At 34.6% G+C, this 16,078-nt stretch overlaps 1 long non-coding RNA gene across 2 annotated transcripts; it reads left to right on the top strand.

The window, feature by feature from the left end:
- Positions 1-254: 254 nt before the first annotated feature.
- Positions 255-15,597, top strand: LOC110830619 (uncharacterized). 2 transcript variants are annotated; one of them, XR_015533556.1, is made up of 4 exons: positions 255-493; positions 3,167-3,198; positions 5,174-5,256; positions 13,606-15,597. It is a non-coding gene; the product is annotated as an uncharacterized LOC110830619 (long non-coding RNA). The 2 variants fall into 2 exon arrangements; XR_015533554.1 differs by lacking the exon at positions 255-493 and adding an exon at positions 2,302-2,962.
- The last annotated feature ends 481 nt before the right edge of the window (positions 15,598-16,078 follow it).

The following is a 16,078-nucleotide window of genomic DNA, read 5'->3' as shown; positions in this document are numbered from 1 at the left end:
GCACAAGGAAAGGCGGCTATTTAAGGAAATGTTATAAAATGTCTCCTTGCTTCTATCTCTTTCCCTGTTCTACCCCACCTTCGTCACATAGAATGGGAGCTTCTATTCCCATTTTATTTTGCAGTCCTGCAACCCGTGCCATGCTGTGAATTGTATTTTAGATCTTCCCCTATGTTTTTATTTTTTACTTCAAATTTCCCCCTCTTTCTTCCAGATGGGTTTCAGTACGATACTGGCGGTCACACTGATGAGACGCCACGTCATCTTACGTCATAAGTGCTTGCAGAGTGATTCCGCATACCGTGAGAATTTCATGTGGAAGTTACACGTGAAGCATCCGTTCAAAACGCACAAAAGTGACAACATAATTTTTGAAAACATCCGCTCAGAAACGTAACCTCTTTTCGTGTTCTCCGTGTGGATTTATTTTTTCCTGTACGTGGTAGATATTCTGGTGGCTTCGTCGTTCAACTCATTCATCTGTCGCTGTTTTGTAAGTACTTCTTATTTACTTACCAAAATTTTATGAATAATTTGTTAAAATTAACAATATCAGCATCCTGGGTTACGCGTTTGTTAACGATTTATGTGACTCTAAACACTTACTTCGGGCATATTTCTACGATATTATCAAACCAATTTTGAGAAAAAATCTTAGATAACTAAATTATTGCGGGCCCATTTCAGAAATAATTATAGGTTGTGCATTTAATAAGAACGGAAAGAATGAGGTTGGAAGAGATTTGTGATATGCTATCTGAGATTCTCACGGTGGTGAAGGTATGAATGTTGGTCTCCTGAGTATTAACGCTGTGTGGACTTGTATGTAGCAGGAGTAGGCAGTCTCCGTATTCAGCCCAGAAGATGGAGACAGTATGTCTTTCCGAAACGTTGGTACATAAGTGCAATATCACACGTCGTCACTAATCTTAAACCTAATAAAATTCCTTAAAATTCAAATTATATAGGTCTAAATTTGCTGAGGAAGTTTGTCTGCATAGGCGCTAAAATTTCATAGCCTGTTTATTTTTAAACAATGCTGATCCTGTCATCATGCATGTTTGTCATTTCGAAAGTTAGATAACTTCCTGCTTTGTGCTGGAAAAATAAAATAATCTAAGAGATAAATGCGGCTCGTGACAGTAACAATATTATGTATTCAGAAGCCTTGCTATATTGCTTCGTGCGTAATACAATAAATGGCGCATATTCTGCGCACAAGTGCTAAAAGGACACCGTGAATAGTAATAATATGGCTTATGCCTAGCTTGTGTAATACCTTCCGTAGAATTTTCAAAGAACATTATAGCTACTATAAAATATTCCTTTCGAAAAAAGAAAACAGAAAACAAAAACAGACCGTTCCCTCTATTTAAACCTTTATAGTAATAGGGAAGTTATTCATGTTTAATTTGATTTTAAATTGTGGGCTATTAACCTGTGGTACTCACATGTTATGTGCGGCACGATAAAGTTTTATTTTTGTAATTCTCTGTCACTCTGTATGATGAGAAATCATCATCATGATATCAGAAAGCACGCTTTGTGAATGTTGTGAGCAACTGTTCAGCTTAATAACGAGTGCTAAATCAAGAACAAAGAAACCACTTTCTGAAGAACATTTCGAGAGATACAAGCGAATCGCAACAAAAGAAATTAAAATCCGATACTGAAAAATTACCCAAGCGAAATCAGTGTCAAATAGCTCATCAATGACTCATTTTGTTAAATAAAATTATTGTTAACTAAAGTTTGCAATAGAAGACATAAATAAGCAAAATTTTTAATAATTTCCAATAAAATTAAATAAACTGACCTCATGCATAACCGTAAGTCAGTCAGTAATGGTAAAAAGCAAGGTCCATAACCTCACAAATTTTTCAGTTCTACTAAAACAATAGTTAAAATGCACAGCTTACTTTAGCCATGTTATTTAATTGCTTTTTAATATGACCAGGATAAAATCCTGACTTATTTAACCATATGGTGTTTGAAACTGTATTGTTAATACGAAACGTAGGCCTAATTTGTTAATCGCTGTCATAGATTGTAATTAACAACTAATATTGCTAAACTAAGGCTGTCATTGTGCTTCCCATACAAGGACTATTTAAGTAGAATCTCAAACACGTAGTTTAACGTATAAGGTTATATTTGTGTGTGTGTGTGCAAGTTGCTTAGGTTTTCTACTGGCAGCGCCTATTCCTTGACATTTCTCTTTTCGTTCGTTACTTTATCCGCCTCCTCTGTTTCCCTACAATCTCTCTTTCATTTCTTCCTCATCCTACAACGCTGAATTTTCTGCCGAGAAAACAATGAAGAAAAAAACGTCAATTCACAATTTTCTTCTCACTCTTTCCCATAGTGTTATACATATTATACTCCATACTCTTATCTCATTTCCTCTCACATTCTTATTCGAGTTCTCTTTCTCCCTCTAGAAATCTCATAAACTAGTATCTGCATCGCCATACAGACCCAGCCCCCCTGTAAGCTTCCACATTTTATCTGTAGCCCCTCCCCTTCTATGTAGAGAGAACCCTCCCCTCTCCCTCCAGGACCGTTGTTCAGCATCTCGCAGAAGTTTCCTACAATATACAACTTTGCGTGCCCAGTCAGGGCAGTGTTCTCGGCGAGTGAAAGAGACAGAGATTGAGTTCACGTAAGTGTGAAAGAGAGCGGTATAACCACATGATACCCCCTCCCTGCCTCCCGCTGGTGTCAGCACCCTCCACTCTCCCGCAACTATTCGCGACGGTGGCGTCGGCGTCGTTTCTGTCGGCGTCCTCGTATGGCAGAACGTTGCCAGCAAGCTACTGTAGGAAATACACAGTGTGGGTCACTCCTCGCATGCCTCAGCGCCGCGACGGACGTTGCTGCCAACATAATCCCGCCCGTCGCCGCAACCCGCCGTCGCTGATGCAGAAACATGGAGCTCGGACAGGACGCCACCATACGAGAAGTCAAGTCAACGAGCAGAGAATTCTTGTTTTTTGAACCCACGCAATACTTTCTTTGCTTTGCTTTCTTTCTTTTTGTTCGTGTTTCTTTGCGTCTCTGTAGCATTTCTTTGTTTATATTTCAGTTTCTTTGTCTTAAGTTGAAGCTTACTTGATTAATAGTAGGTACAGAAATCAATATTTTTATTTTCTTCTCCTCTCCCTAGGAAATCACCGCAAAACAACTACACAACAAAGGGTAAGTCATTTACACAATTTGCTTCTTCTATTTTAACCCGTCGGAAAGCGAGCTGCCCTTTTTGCTGATCACAAAGTGTTTGGTGTTACAGAATGGCTTTATAAAATAACGTGTATAAAAAAACAGGATTTAACTTTTAGTCTTCAGGATTGTTTGGAAATTATTGACAATTTGAGGGTTGTGTTGTAGTCATGTTCACTTTATATATGCAATAGTATGTAGATGAATAATCAGTTGTGAACGAATACTCGAAACTTTCGGTACACTTCTTCTAAAATAGGCAATTCTAAAATTCTAATGACTCCGTTAAAAACGCAGGCGTCATTCAAGTAAAATATTTGGTAACAGTCGCAGCCTGTTATGATTAATATGTTTAAAACAGAGTGAGAGGTAAATTGGGCGTCTAAATATAAAACATAATCAGATCCCTTTCAATTTTGTTTTCGTTGTTTTGTGTGATTTAAATATAAAAACGCCTGCTTCCAAACTGTTGATGTAATACTTTGGTCGATGCTGGATAATTAATTTTTTTCATAATACGAAACACTTAAACTTATAACCAGTGTTACAAATACCAGGACCCAAATGCAGGCCTGACTACATTTTTACCCAGTTTTTATGTAACAATTTCCTTATACTGAAAATTTGTTGCCGTTTGTTTGGTTTAATGCATGCTGACGTTCAGTTTGTCGTTTAAACAACTGAACGTCTACACAAATATCTTCTGAATTCAAGCTGAGGCACTATTAAAATGTATAAAGGCTTGGAATGTGTAATTCCACTAACACTCAGCATTACTTTCAACAGCATGAGTAAGCATATCAAGGGACATGTATAAATTTAATTAATTTATGTTTGAATTTTGATCATGTTTATTTTTAGGTATTAATTCCCGCATATTTATTTATGTGAATTAACACAATAGGTTGTGTGGTAATAACTAAATAAATTAGCATTATTTTTGTGATGACAAATTACATATAGCAGGAAGAGATGTAATAAACAACGTGTTCGAAAATTACGATCATTGAATCGCTTTGCACATTAAGAGCACCGTTTGACATTAACGTTGTAACTAACATACTGACGAGTTCTCTAGTATCACGCTTACTAGTCAGCTTCTGGTATCTGTATGTGTCACCTACTTTAATATTCAGTAAATTAGATTTTTAACACAGAATTTATTTACGGGTTTGGTATGATTCTTAGAACAAAAGCGATTATTTATCTAAGCGGAATCAACTAGTTAATCGTTGTAATGGAGACACGTTGTGTTTTCTGTAAGCCAGTAACTGATTTTTAAATATCTATTTTCAAATTTACTTAGCTTCGGATTTTTAAATTCAATTAATTTATTATATTGTTCATGACAACAGCCAAACAAGGCCAATTACAGCCAGGCACAAAAACAGCAGTAAATAACTATGGTACAATATATAGATGACATGAGATAAAATATTAGAACTAAGTGAAAACAAATAAACAATATAAAACCAGAAAAATTTAATAGCACAAAAAATGGACAAAATGAAATATTTTAAATGTTATAATTTCTTTGATTCCACTGTTCCTTTATTAAGTTGTTAACCACCAACAAAAACTAATAATAAACACTAATGGGTGGGGAATACAAATATTAAGACAAATAATATGATTTGGAGATTCACACGAAGATGTGTCAATGGAGGCCTTCTGGGTTTGAACGTCGCGTGGGACTGTATGTAGATACCAACATATCAGAGGGACATACTGTCGTCCTTTCTGAAGCCAAAACGTTGGTATCTACCCGCAAAGCGTTACTACCTGCAAATCCAAAATCGACAGACAAATTATATCTTCCTTTTAACACTATGTAAACAAGAAGACGTGCTTTATATCCTGAAACAAAAAATATTTAATTGATCCCGTATTTAAGAAATTTATAGGCTTCCATATTTAATACGCATCACCTCCTTTCTTTGTAATTTCTTTTCAGGAATACTTTCGCCGATACAAGCCTAAATGTCCAGTTTCAAGAGCTCATATCAAGCCTTCAGTACGGTACAGTCGCACTGGTTGGTAAGTGGAGCTTAGTTTTATTAATTGTATTTAATGTTATGAAAATAAGTAAGAAATATGAGACGTAGAATATAAAAGTTTTTCAATGATTAATCCTCAACAAATGAACTTGTCTAAGAACAGAGTGAGGGATTTTCCTGGCTGTTTCCTCGGCTAACAGCTCTGAACATCCCGGCAACTGAAAGAATCCACATTCGGGTATTAAGCAGTTGGCCTGTTCGACTAACTCGAAGATTAAAAATCTTTGTTAATGTAAGAAAATAAACTACTAGGCCTAGTTCAGAATTAGGTTATATATAAGTTATAAGTAGAAATTTATGCTAATTAGATAAAAAACTTTCTGCATAAGTAAGTACAGTGTGGAAGTAAAGAACGAAGAAATTTAAAGCTATTTTTTGAACTCAATTGCATTTCTTATTAACAGTCGCTTTATGCGTTAATCTATTAAGTGATGTTAAATGTGAATCCTCTTGAAGCTATTTATAAATTTATAAATTATCACTGGGAATTTAGTAGTTCTCCCTTTCAGCGCCGAGGTGGCTTCAGAAAACCATCGCCATCTTGTGTTTTGCTCAAACTGAAGGGCTACAAATTGTTGATTTTGTCATCAAATGGCACAACAACTTATTTTCATTTATCTTATCACGAGGTCTTCTGAATAGAAATCAAATGTATTTCTTTACAAATCACTTCGTTCTTGGTACTGAAGGAGTTAATTCCATAGTTTACATAAGATTTTTTGCTTTCGTCAAACAGTCACTGGTAATTTAAAGTCTTCATCTTATGTAATAAAATATGTTTAAAGTAGCCTACGTAACAAACTTATTTAGCTGATTCCGTTAAAGAGTGATATTTGAATAATTCACGGTGGTAGGGATGAGGTGTAGTTATTCTGGGTTGTGAAAAACTGTGATTCTCCGAAATGTTTGTATTTACTCACGAATCTCTACTGCGTCACAACCCAGAAAAAAACCCATCTTCATAAAAGTAAACTAATCCTCAGTTTCTTGAATTTCCTCTGTTGTTTTAAATTCTAGAAAAAAGATCTTACATATATGTACCTCTGTGGAAGAAACAAAAAATGATCTTGAAATTTCCTAGAGTTAGATGTAACAGATTTTTGTTTCTTCAGTATTCCACTACAGGTTTCCCCATTCAGAAACACCTTTCCTTCCGTGTTGGGAGTTGACGGTATTGGTTCCAGCAAAGACCATGGAAAAGCTCGCAGCGACAATAAACAATAGAAAACATTGCAAGGGGTCTACGCGATTCCTATACGTTACCTCCTATCTCCCTTAACCTTACACCAAGCCTGCAGTTCTGTAAATCACTTTTCTCAATAGGAAACCTTCGTCCCGCCGTCCTTTCTAGAGCATCCCCTAGGGAAAACCTTGAATCACACTCACCCTTCTTTCCACTGTAACACAATGGGGTCGTTGGAGAAGAGAATGGGGGGATGGCAAACAGAGAAGATGAATTTAAAGGCCCCTTGCGAGTAAGGCAACCAAATGTGCATCTCCCAACATGGCCGCTGCTGCTGCTGCTATTTCAAAAGGCCTGTAGCTGAATAGCCATCCAATCTATTCTTCTGACCAACGCGAAGACCATCGCTTTTAACATAAAGGGACTCGTATCTTCTTCAAACCAACTTTGGTTCAAAACCGTGATGGCATTTGCTTCTATAACGGAAAAGGTCTTACAACTTAGTCCCAGACTAAGAAATCTGTAACTAAGTAGTAGTTTCTTAACTCTTGCGTGGGATAACACAAGAGAAATAACCAACTATAAATTCGCATCTTAAGTAAGCAAGCAAGACAATCAATTTCATGATTTTAGGTCTTATTTATTCATAAACATATCTATTTAAAAATGAATAGTTTTAACCGAATTTTTTGAGATATGTACTACAGTAGCAACTAGATCACGCGGTTCTTACCAAGGAGACACGGGTTAAAACTTTAGTAGCTTAAAGTGAGATTTGTGGTTTATGAAATGACATTGTAGCAGGCATTTATCAGAGTTCTTAGGTTTTCCCACTTTACTCATTAATCATTAATCTACCACCTCCCCACTCCAGACCAAACAACACATTAACATGTTCTTGATCCCAACTTAGGGGCTTCATCTCTGAAAATACACGTGACTTGCCACGGCGTAAAGGAAATTCACCTTCAATTTGAATATGTTTAACCATTTGAAGCGCAATGGTAAGAATAAGAATCAAGTGATGTAACATTCTGTAACTCAGCGTTTAGATTACAGAGTGTATTTATGACTTCTGCATAATTCTCCGAATTAACAGCGATTATTTACACAAAAGATAATAAACTATTGGGCCTGATAATGGAGACGCGTTGTTTTCTTTTCGGTACTAACAGAAATTTTGAAAAATTATTTAGACGATCTTCGGCCTAGAAGGGTTAAATTTCTCGTTGAAAATTGTGGAACTTTAAATCGAATACAGTACTTGATAAATGTTAGTTCAAAATATCTGTATTCCAACAACCATGGATAAAGCAACTATTTCGAGTTACAAGTTGATTGCCGCGTGCAAGAACTAGAAAGTGCTAAGATTAAGACTTCTCGCGTATGAAAAGACTTTCAAACTAAATTCTTACAAATTAAACTTGCGCATGATTTCCTCTAAAATTAAATTGACTACATTATTTGTTTCTAACGCCACTCCACTATTAATTCCGACATTTGAAAAGACCACATAAATTTTATAGTAAAACTTGTTTATTGTAATTTAAAGAAATGTGTTACTTAGCACTCATAAATATTTCCAAAGTTCTTTCATATTGCTGTCTAATTATGAGAGCGAAAAGACAAAGCCATTTATTTGCTGATTGGAGAAATTTCGTTCTACATAGTTTGATACAATTTTTTATTTCTTTGAATTGATTACTGTTACTTTAACGTGTCACTTCAATTGTAATCGTAAGATTTCCATCACCACATGAGTGAAATCTCTATCTTTATTCTTTTCGAATATTTAGGCACATTTTACTGGCATATAACTTAACCTCTTCAAAGAAAACTAATAGAAGCCAGCAAGAACGTACTTCACAAACAAACACAAAACTTCACATTTTCACTCTTCTTCCCTAGGAATGCAATAAATAACTAACGATGTAGCTATATAATTACGCGCACACATATGCACAGGGCTCATCATAAATATATATCGGAACATACAGGGTAGATTGTGTGTAAAACACAAAAAAGGAACTCCATAAAAATAAGAGTCCGATTTTGCTTTCGTACATATACAGAGGAAGTTGAAGTTGAAGCTGTCATAAACAAACCCATTCTAAAATGAACCGCGACCATTTACTTTAGGGTAGATGTGCCAGTTTCTCATGTGAAGTGCAGAAGCATATGTGAGGAATAATGAAAATCACTTTGATTGTCTGTAGGGAAATGTTACAATTAAGTGACAGCTCTTCGTTTCCTTTCCTGTCAATTTACGGCATCCTCAGTGAACTCTGGGTTTGTATGATCGGTCCATATTTATATGCTGTTTATCAATTGTTTCTGATCTCAGATTCCATCCTACAAGTTAAGACATGTTTCTGGAATACGTCGCAATTTTTGCTATAAATAACGTATTTATTTAGTGATACTTGTGATTTTGAAGGAGGCAAATATGAATGAGACTGTCTTCTGAGATGCTGAGGAACATTCCAGAAGACAGTCTTCAACATATTTATTACTTGAAGTAATGTCGATTAAACCAGATAACTAATAACAAAACATGTCGCCTATCAGGCGTGTTTTCTAACACTTAAGTCTGCATTACAAACAATTTCTTATAACTTACAAACTGAACAGTCGCGAAGTCTACTTCTCATAAGAGTCAATTCATTAACATTAACAAGACGACAGAGCAAGTCAGGGTACCGGCAATGACGAGACAGCTTCATCCGTTCTTTATTCCACAGCCGAAAATCATAAATGTCTAAGCATTCCCGGAAGAAATGCAGACCTCTGAGGTCTTCTGCACCAATTTGTCTTTCCCATGAACTGTCGTCTGACTGCTGACACGGAGCCAGCACCGACCGGTCCGTTGTGTTGTCATCGATATGCTGACGTGCCTTAAAAATATTTCTATTCTTTTTCGCAACGGTAATGAAATTATTCAAGGATCAAAATAATATACTTCGTTATTTCATTTCTTCACGTTGCCTTCAGTACAATATTTAACGTTACGTTAACCATTACACGTGTTTTATCTGTAGTTGAACGCTTCAATTAGCATCACAAACGACTTGGAAAACAAAACTTTGAGAATTCGTTTAAAACTTTGTTTTTTAATTTGTGGTTTATTTAACGACTCTTGGCATTGGCTGAGCCCATACAGTGTCAAATAATAGGACGGTTAATGAATAACGAATTAGGAGGTATTTGTAAATAAGCAGTACTGGTCTGATATAAGGTTCGAGGCATTTTTCTGGAGGGACTGAGAAATAAAAAAAAATGCTCAGACAAGTTGACATTTTCCGGGAAGAGATATGAATGGGAGACACACAGTGTCGTGTAGGCATAAAGCCCGAACATAAATATTTGTCGATTTACGTTGATGTATTGAAGTTCGGTCAGCTGCTTCCAACTTGTCTACGATTCATGCAGACATAACTAATATGAAAATATATAAGTTAACCATCAGTTAAATTTCTAAAAATTAGCGGTAGTGACAAATTAAACCATTTAAAACAACAGAACAGCACAAAATAATATTTACTCTCCGTTTAAAGAAAATAACACTTTTGACCTGTATTTTTTTATATTTCAGAAGCTCAAAGAAAAAAAAATTCTGCGAAAATATTCTCTCCTTTCCTTCCCTTCCCTTCAAATATTTCAATCATGAGGCTATAACCTAAGGTTAGCTTTAATAAACAACCCTAACGCCCTCACACTCAAAATTACTAAAATAATGACAGTATTGACTTCTTACAAACTTATTCCGTTGCAGCAGCTGATGCACTTATTTAAATCGGGCACGATCGTCATATCAGTTGGTTTGACCATCTATGAATACTTGTCACAAACAAACACTTCACGTGTCCCGAAATTTTGTATCCAGTCAGTGTACGGTTGTCTTGTTCGAAACTTCCTCTTCAGTGTATGCATTGTTAGGCGATTCACGAACAGCAGGAAACGAGTATAATGAGAAGTTATGTTCCAGAATGAGCACTCGTTGTGCTCATTAATACATCATATTCGTACATGCACAGCGTTTGCGCAACTAGTATGAGCTGGGGCGTAGGAGTTTCTTCAATGTCACGGGGAAGATGGGATAGTCTATTAATTACACGGGGGCAAACCTGCTACTGATTTCATTTCTGAACTAAAGTACGTGATTATTTGGGATGCATTTTACATTCTGTTTGAAAACAATTTAAAAAATTTCAGCTCACTGCAATTCACATTACGTTAAATCTGTCATTTAATCTCGTAGCCTCGCACAGTCGCCATGTAAGTAATTATTAACATGCGTTAGTTAATGCTTTATTAGCTATCGGCATCAAACTAGAAATATTTTACAGTTTAAAATACCTTGATAATGTACGCATATTTTTTTCAAAATCTGCGATCACATAAAACTTCACTACCTTACATGAAAAGCTATAGTGTTAATGACAGGAAATCAAAGAATGCAAAGGTCTGGGACTGAAAGTAAAATTATGTTTAAACAGAATTCCATGCAAATCTATCAATTATTTCAAACATTCTCAAGGAAAACTGAGAAGCTAATACGAGAACACCACAAGCTCACCCTGCCCTGTAGTACAGAGATTGCGCGGTAAGGTTTTAGCCATGTATATTAGCAACTGAAGTTAACGTTTTGTGGATTTTCAACTAAATAAATGTAATATTTCAGTGCACGTAGTAAATATTAACTGAAAATTGTTTTCCTTTTAGTCAAAACAAACTGCTTTGCAGAAACTGCTAAAACCATTCACGAAATCATTACGAACTTCATGGAAGTAATTAGACATATATTGTTCATAAATTGTTACTATTGCGTTGTACATTTTGAGTGATTACCCGGTCTTAATGATGAGTTCTGAAAGTATTGAATGATATCTAATAAAAAAAATCAGATGATATTGATAGCACAAATAGCAGTTGTTTTAAAGCTTTATTCGTGTTACCGGTGTTAATAAAGTTGCCTTTCAATTCATACATTGTGATTCTATATAACATATAAAATTCATTTCGACTTGCACTCATTGCAGCAACCGAAAGATGAGGATGTATATTCATAGACCTTCGGCAGAATTATGCAAAATCCATTTTGAAAATGTCTGTCTTCTGGTGTTTCTTGGATGTTGCATCTTGTTGAAATTGGCCGACGTTTCAGAAAATTACCTTCGTCATCAGTGAGATGACAACGGAGACAGTAAATTTCTCCGAAACATCGGACAATATCAAAATGCATGGTGTAGCAAACCAGAAGACAGCCATTTTCATACTGGTTTCCGTATAAATTTAAATTTCACAAAATATATACCATCCAAAATGAACCTGTTCTAGTGAAAAATATGGGCGCTGCAGAGCGCTGGCTCTTCAACTTAAGGTTTATGTTCATTTTCAGGAAAGTCAATATGCAATATCTGCCGTATAAAGTAGCACTGGGGCAAGTCTTCCTTTGCCAGTTACTGATCTTCAAGGGTTCAATTCTTCCCTGTCATCACCTTTAGATTTTCACTTCTGAGCCGGTACTCGACTACATTTCTACTTCTTCTTTGACGCTACAGCCCGGTGTGAGCCTTGGCCTCCTCAATGACCCTCCGCCATCTGTCTCAGTCTCGCGCCAATTTCTGCATCCCAACACCCTTGCGTCCCCCTCCACTCCATCAACCCATCTGAGCTTCTTTGTCCTCCAGGATTGCTGACAATGATTTTCTTTGGTGGGTCACTAACGTCCATCCTCGCAACATTCCCTGCCCACCTTGGTCTAGCGGAGCTCGACTACACTTACGGCAGAGAAATTAACTAACATAACAAAAGTTCCCACTATCCGTCGGTTGTATGCGATATTGCAGTTTTCATAACAGGTTGGAATATGATTGAATCTGGCAAATTAATGTTTTTACAATAACCTGAGTCTGTGGGTAGACCTACATCTACCTGTGCGTTAAGAGCCAATAGTAGAGAAATTTAAATTACAGTATTTGTATCGTCAGAATTAGGAATAATTCCATCGGATTATTGATACGTCCATAAAATAATTTGTGCTACATAAACTCGGAAACAAAGTTATGGAAATTTATGTAGTGTGTCAAGAAGTTTTAATTTTCAATAGGACTTAACACTATGTGAAATAACTTACTCAGTGTGTTGGTTGTAATACTAATGGCAACATTCAGTCTCCGTAATTTTTTTTTTTTGGGGGGGGGGGCAGTACTTGATGCTAAGGCGCCATAAAGTTTGAATGAATTTTATTTAAAGCAGTTTATATTTCTCATTAAATGCTTATTACTTTGTTCACTACAAATTATTTGTATTTTTTAAATGTAAGTTAGAAGTTACAATGAAAAAACCCATAATTTTTGGGCAATGATTTAGTATACAATTTCGATTAAGAACAGAAGAAATTGTAATTACAGATTTTTGGAAATTTATAAATCTTTTAATTCCACTTATTTATACAGACGCCAGTATTCATTAAATTTTCAAGCACAATTAAAAATAAAGTCCTATCGGTACCTTTCATTCAACTATGTGTGACCAACAGACGGAAGAAAATTATACCAATTAACAATTTGAAATCTGTAAATGAAACACAATTAAAATAATCTTTTGCGTCCTTCCTTATAAACATAAGTAATTCACACTTGACCAAACATATTTAACTTTTTTACTGTATTGCAACTTAAATTTCAAACCTCGTCCTTGACAAGTTTCTGTTCTTAAATACACTAAACATCCAGTTCAATTAAATTGAGTTAATGTTATGTTTCTTACAATATACTAACACATATGGATATGTACTGTAACCGCAATTTACGGACTCACAACTTCGCGAGGTAGGGGATTTATCTGCAAGAACTAATTTATTTTTGAAACAAAAGATTTGCGAATGACTTCTAATGTGACACCTGTTGTCCAGACAAATAAGGTACGACAATTCTAAAATTGTATAGGTCTAGAAAACAACTATTAAAAATAAATTACATTTTATTGGTAGATAGATTTGTAAAATACGTCAGTTTCTTGCCGTTGGCACAGAAGGAAGATAAACATTAATGTACGTGGTAATATAAAATCTAGAAATAGCAACGGCATTTTACAATTTATAATAACACATTTGTTTTTAATTTTATATATTTTCTTTTTCAGATATTTTGTCGAGACGAGAAATTAAGGAAGATGTTAATTAATGAGCGAAATCCTGGAGTTCAACAAGATTTTGTCATCGTATACCAAAAACACGTCTTTATTAATAGCACCAATTCTTCATTAAAAATATAGAAGTGTGTCAACTAAAAAGGGTAAAAATCTGTTTACCATATAAATGGTCTCTTTCTGTAAACCATATTACGACTGTCTGTAGTTACGTGTATCAGAAGAGCTTGACCTTCTCGGCAAAATACAACATCGTAAATCTGTCTACGAGAACAGGTTCCCAACATTCGTTTCTCGTAACTTGCTCCCTACCACAATTAGATCTGGAAACTTTAATACCGCTCACTTTGGGAGTTGTATAAAATAATAAATATTTTAGTCTCACAAGCAGATAAATTAATACGTTTTCGTTTCCAAAGTTGTATAAGTTATTACCAAGTTTATGAGAAATGTGCAGGAAAAGAATGAGTTTCAAATACAAATTCCCTTGTCCAAGATAGTAATTAAAGTAATCAAAATTCCTAGGTACTTTAAAATGCAACATTAATAGTTATGATAAAGATTTCTGTATTTAATTCATAAGCGTATCTGTTAAATGGTAAAAATACGTAATTTAGTAATAGCGAAAAATGTTTTACAAGTTATTTACAATATTTTTTACTGTTTAGTGCAGAAACTTAAAATGTTTATGTATTTCGTCGAAGAATATAATTTACGTAAAATGTAACGTAAATTACCTCTATAATTTCCATATATTGAATTATAAATGTAAAATATTTCTAAGATTTAATGTAAAAGCACGACAATAACAGTGTCCATAAAAGTTTAATATAGCATACTCAACTTCAGCTAATCTAAAGGCTTCGATTTTCAAATTTTGATAAGAGATCTTCTGTAAGAGGGTTGACAAACTCCACTTTCATAACTAAAATGTAATCAGAGCAAAAATATTTCGGGACCGACAAGGCAGAACGTTCCTTTTTCTTGTTTTCTGGAAGAAGTTTCTTGTATCCATATAGAAATTAGCACCACACATAGATTAAATATATGAGAATATCAACAGTTAACAGAACAAGAATAACTTTCAAAACTTAGAGGTTACTTTTAATTCCTCTATCATGTACTCAGCTCTAAGCCCCGTCTATCTACAAACACGACTATGAATATGAAATATAGAATAATATAGTGTTGAGGAAGTTTTACGTTCATTGTTTACGTACATTAAGTATAAATCGATTAAATTTCTCTGCATACCACTGATAAAATTCTTAGTACTAAAACGTAGGTAATCACTGACATACAGAACAAAGCAACCCTTAATTGAACAGAAAAAGATTTTAGTTGTGAAGGCAGGAAAGATGTAAGACATTTTGAGATTTTACGTCTCCATAAAATGCAGTTTTTAAAAACTGTCATCATATATCTATGTATTTCATCTTAATTTAATACTATTCATGGATTGTGTATCACTATGACAATTATCCTGCAAGGATGCTTAAATAGTCCTCATAATGATGATTCAATCCAATTCCTGATTTTAACGTGCTGACTCAACAGCTACAGCGGCAAATTTTGATCCAGCCTCAGGCAATTAGTTAGTAGAGCCAAATGATAATAATAATAATGATAGAATTAAATCTTCCTCAGTCCTCAGTCAGTATAATCCACTTACGTTTCGTGTATGGCATATCTTTACACACACTGGTAATATTTAATTTACTTTTAAAAAAATTCATAAAACGAATTCGATTGTTTTAAATAAATTATGCATGATATTACAAAACTTCCTTATAAATATATTTTAGCTGCTGCCTGACAGTATTTCGACTTTTGTGACTTTTAACCAGCGTTCGAAGTATTAACTTGTATATACTGTAGTATATGACAGATAATAATGGTACCAACATATTGCTAGGAGATATAAACATATTATCTTTTTTGTACTGGTATATAACTTGAATACATAATGGATAATAATGACACTTATTTAATTCCTATTATTAAATCTCTCGTATGAAGTAAAATATTTTGTATCCATTTAAACTAATATAGTAGATTTTATACTATTAAGAGATGGTTTAAAAAAACAATATTGCTGCAAAAACTACTACTTTTGAATGACGATACAGCCTTTTTAAACGAGGAAATTTACCTCAGAAAATACACCGCAGAATCTCAAAAGTAAAAAAGTGTCATCATCATTCATATTAATTTTTCAAGAACTTCTGTAGACTAATATTCATGCAACAGAACCATATCCTATAACTTGATTATAAGAATGAGTAACTTCACATGTCACTGAAATGTATAGGAGATTTAAAAAAAACTATATAATTGTTCTTCTAATTCAGGAAATGTTGTATTTTTAGTTACCAAAAAACACTTCTTGGAACATGTAATATTGTTGTGTAATCTAGGCTATAGAAGTTCATAACAAGAAGCCGATTAGACATAACTTATGCTTATA

Source organism: Zootermopsis nevadensis, unplaced genomic scaffold (genome assembly GCF_977971745.1).
Source record: "Zootermopsis nevadensis isolate Lab colony 2312 unplaced genomic scaffold, Znev_1.0 Znev_ptg000001l, whole genome shotgun sequence".
NCBI lineage: Eukaryota > Metazoa > Arthropoda > Insecta > Blattodea > Termopsidae > Zootermopsis > Zootermopsis nevadensis.
This window is presented reverse-complemented; position numbering and strand designations above follow the sequence as displayed.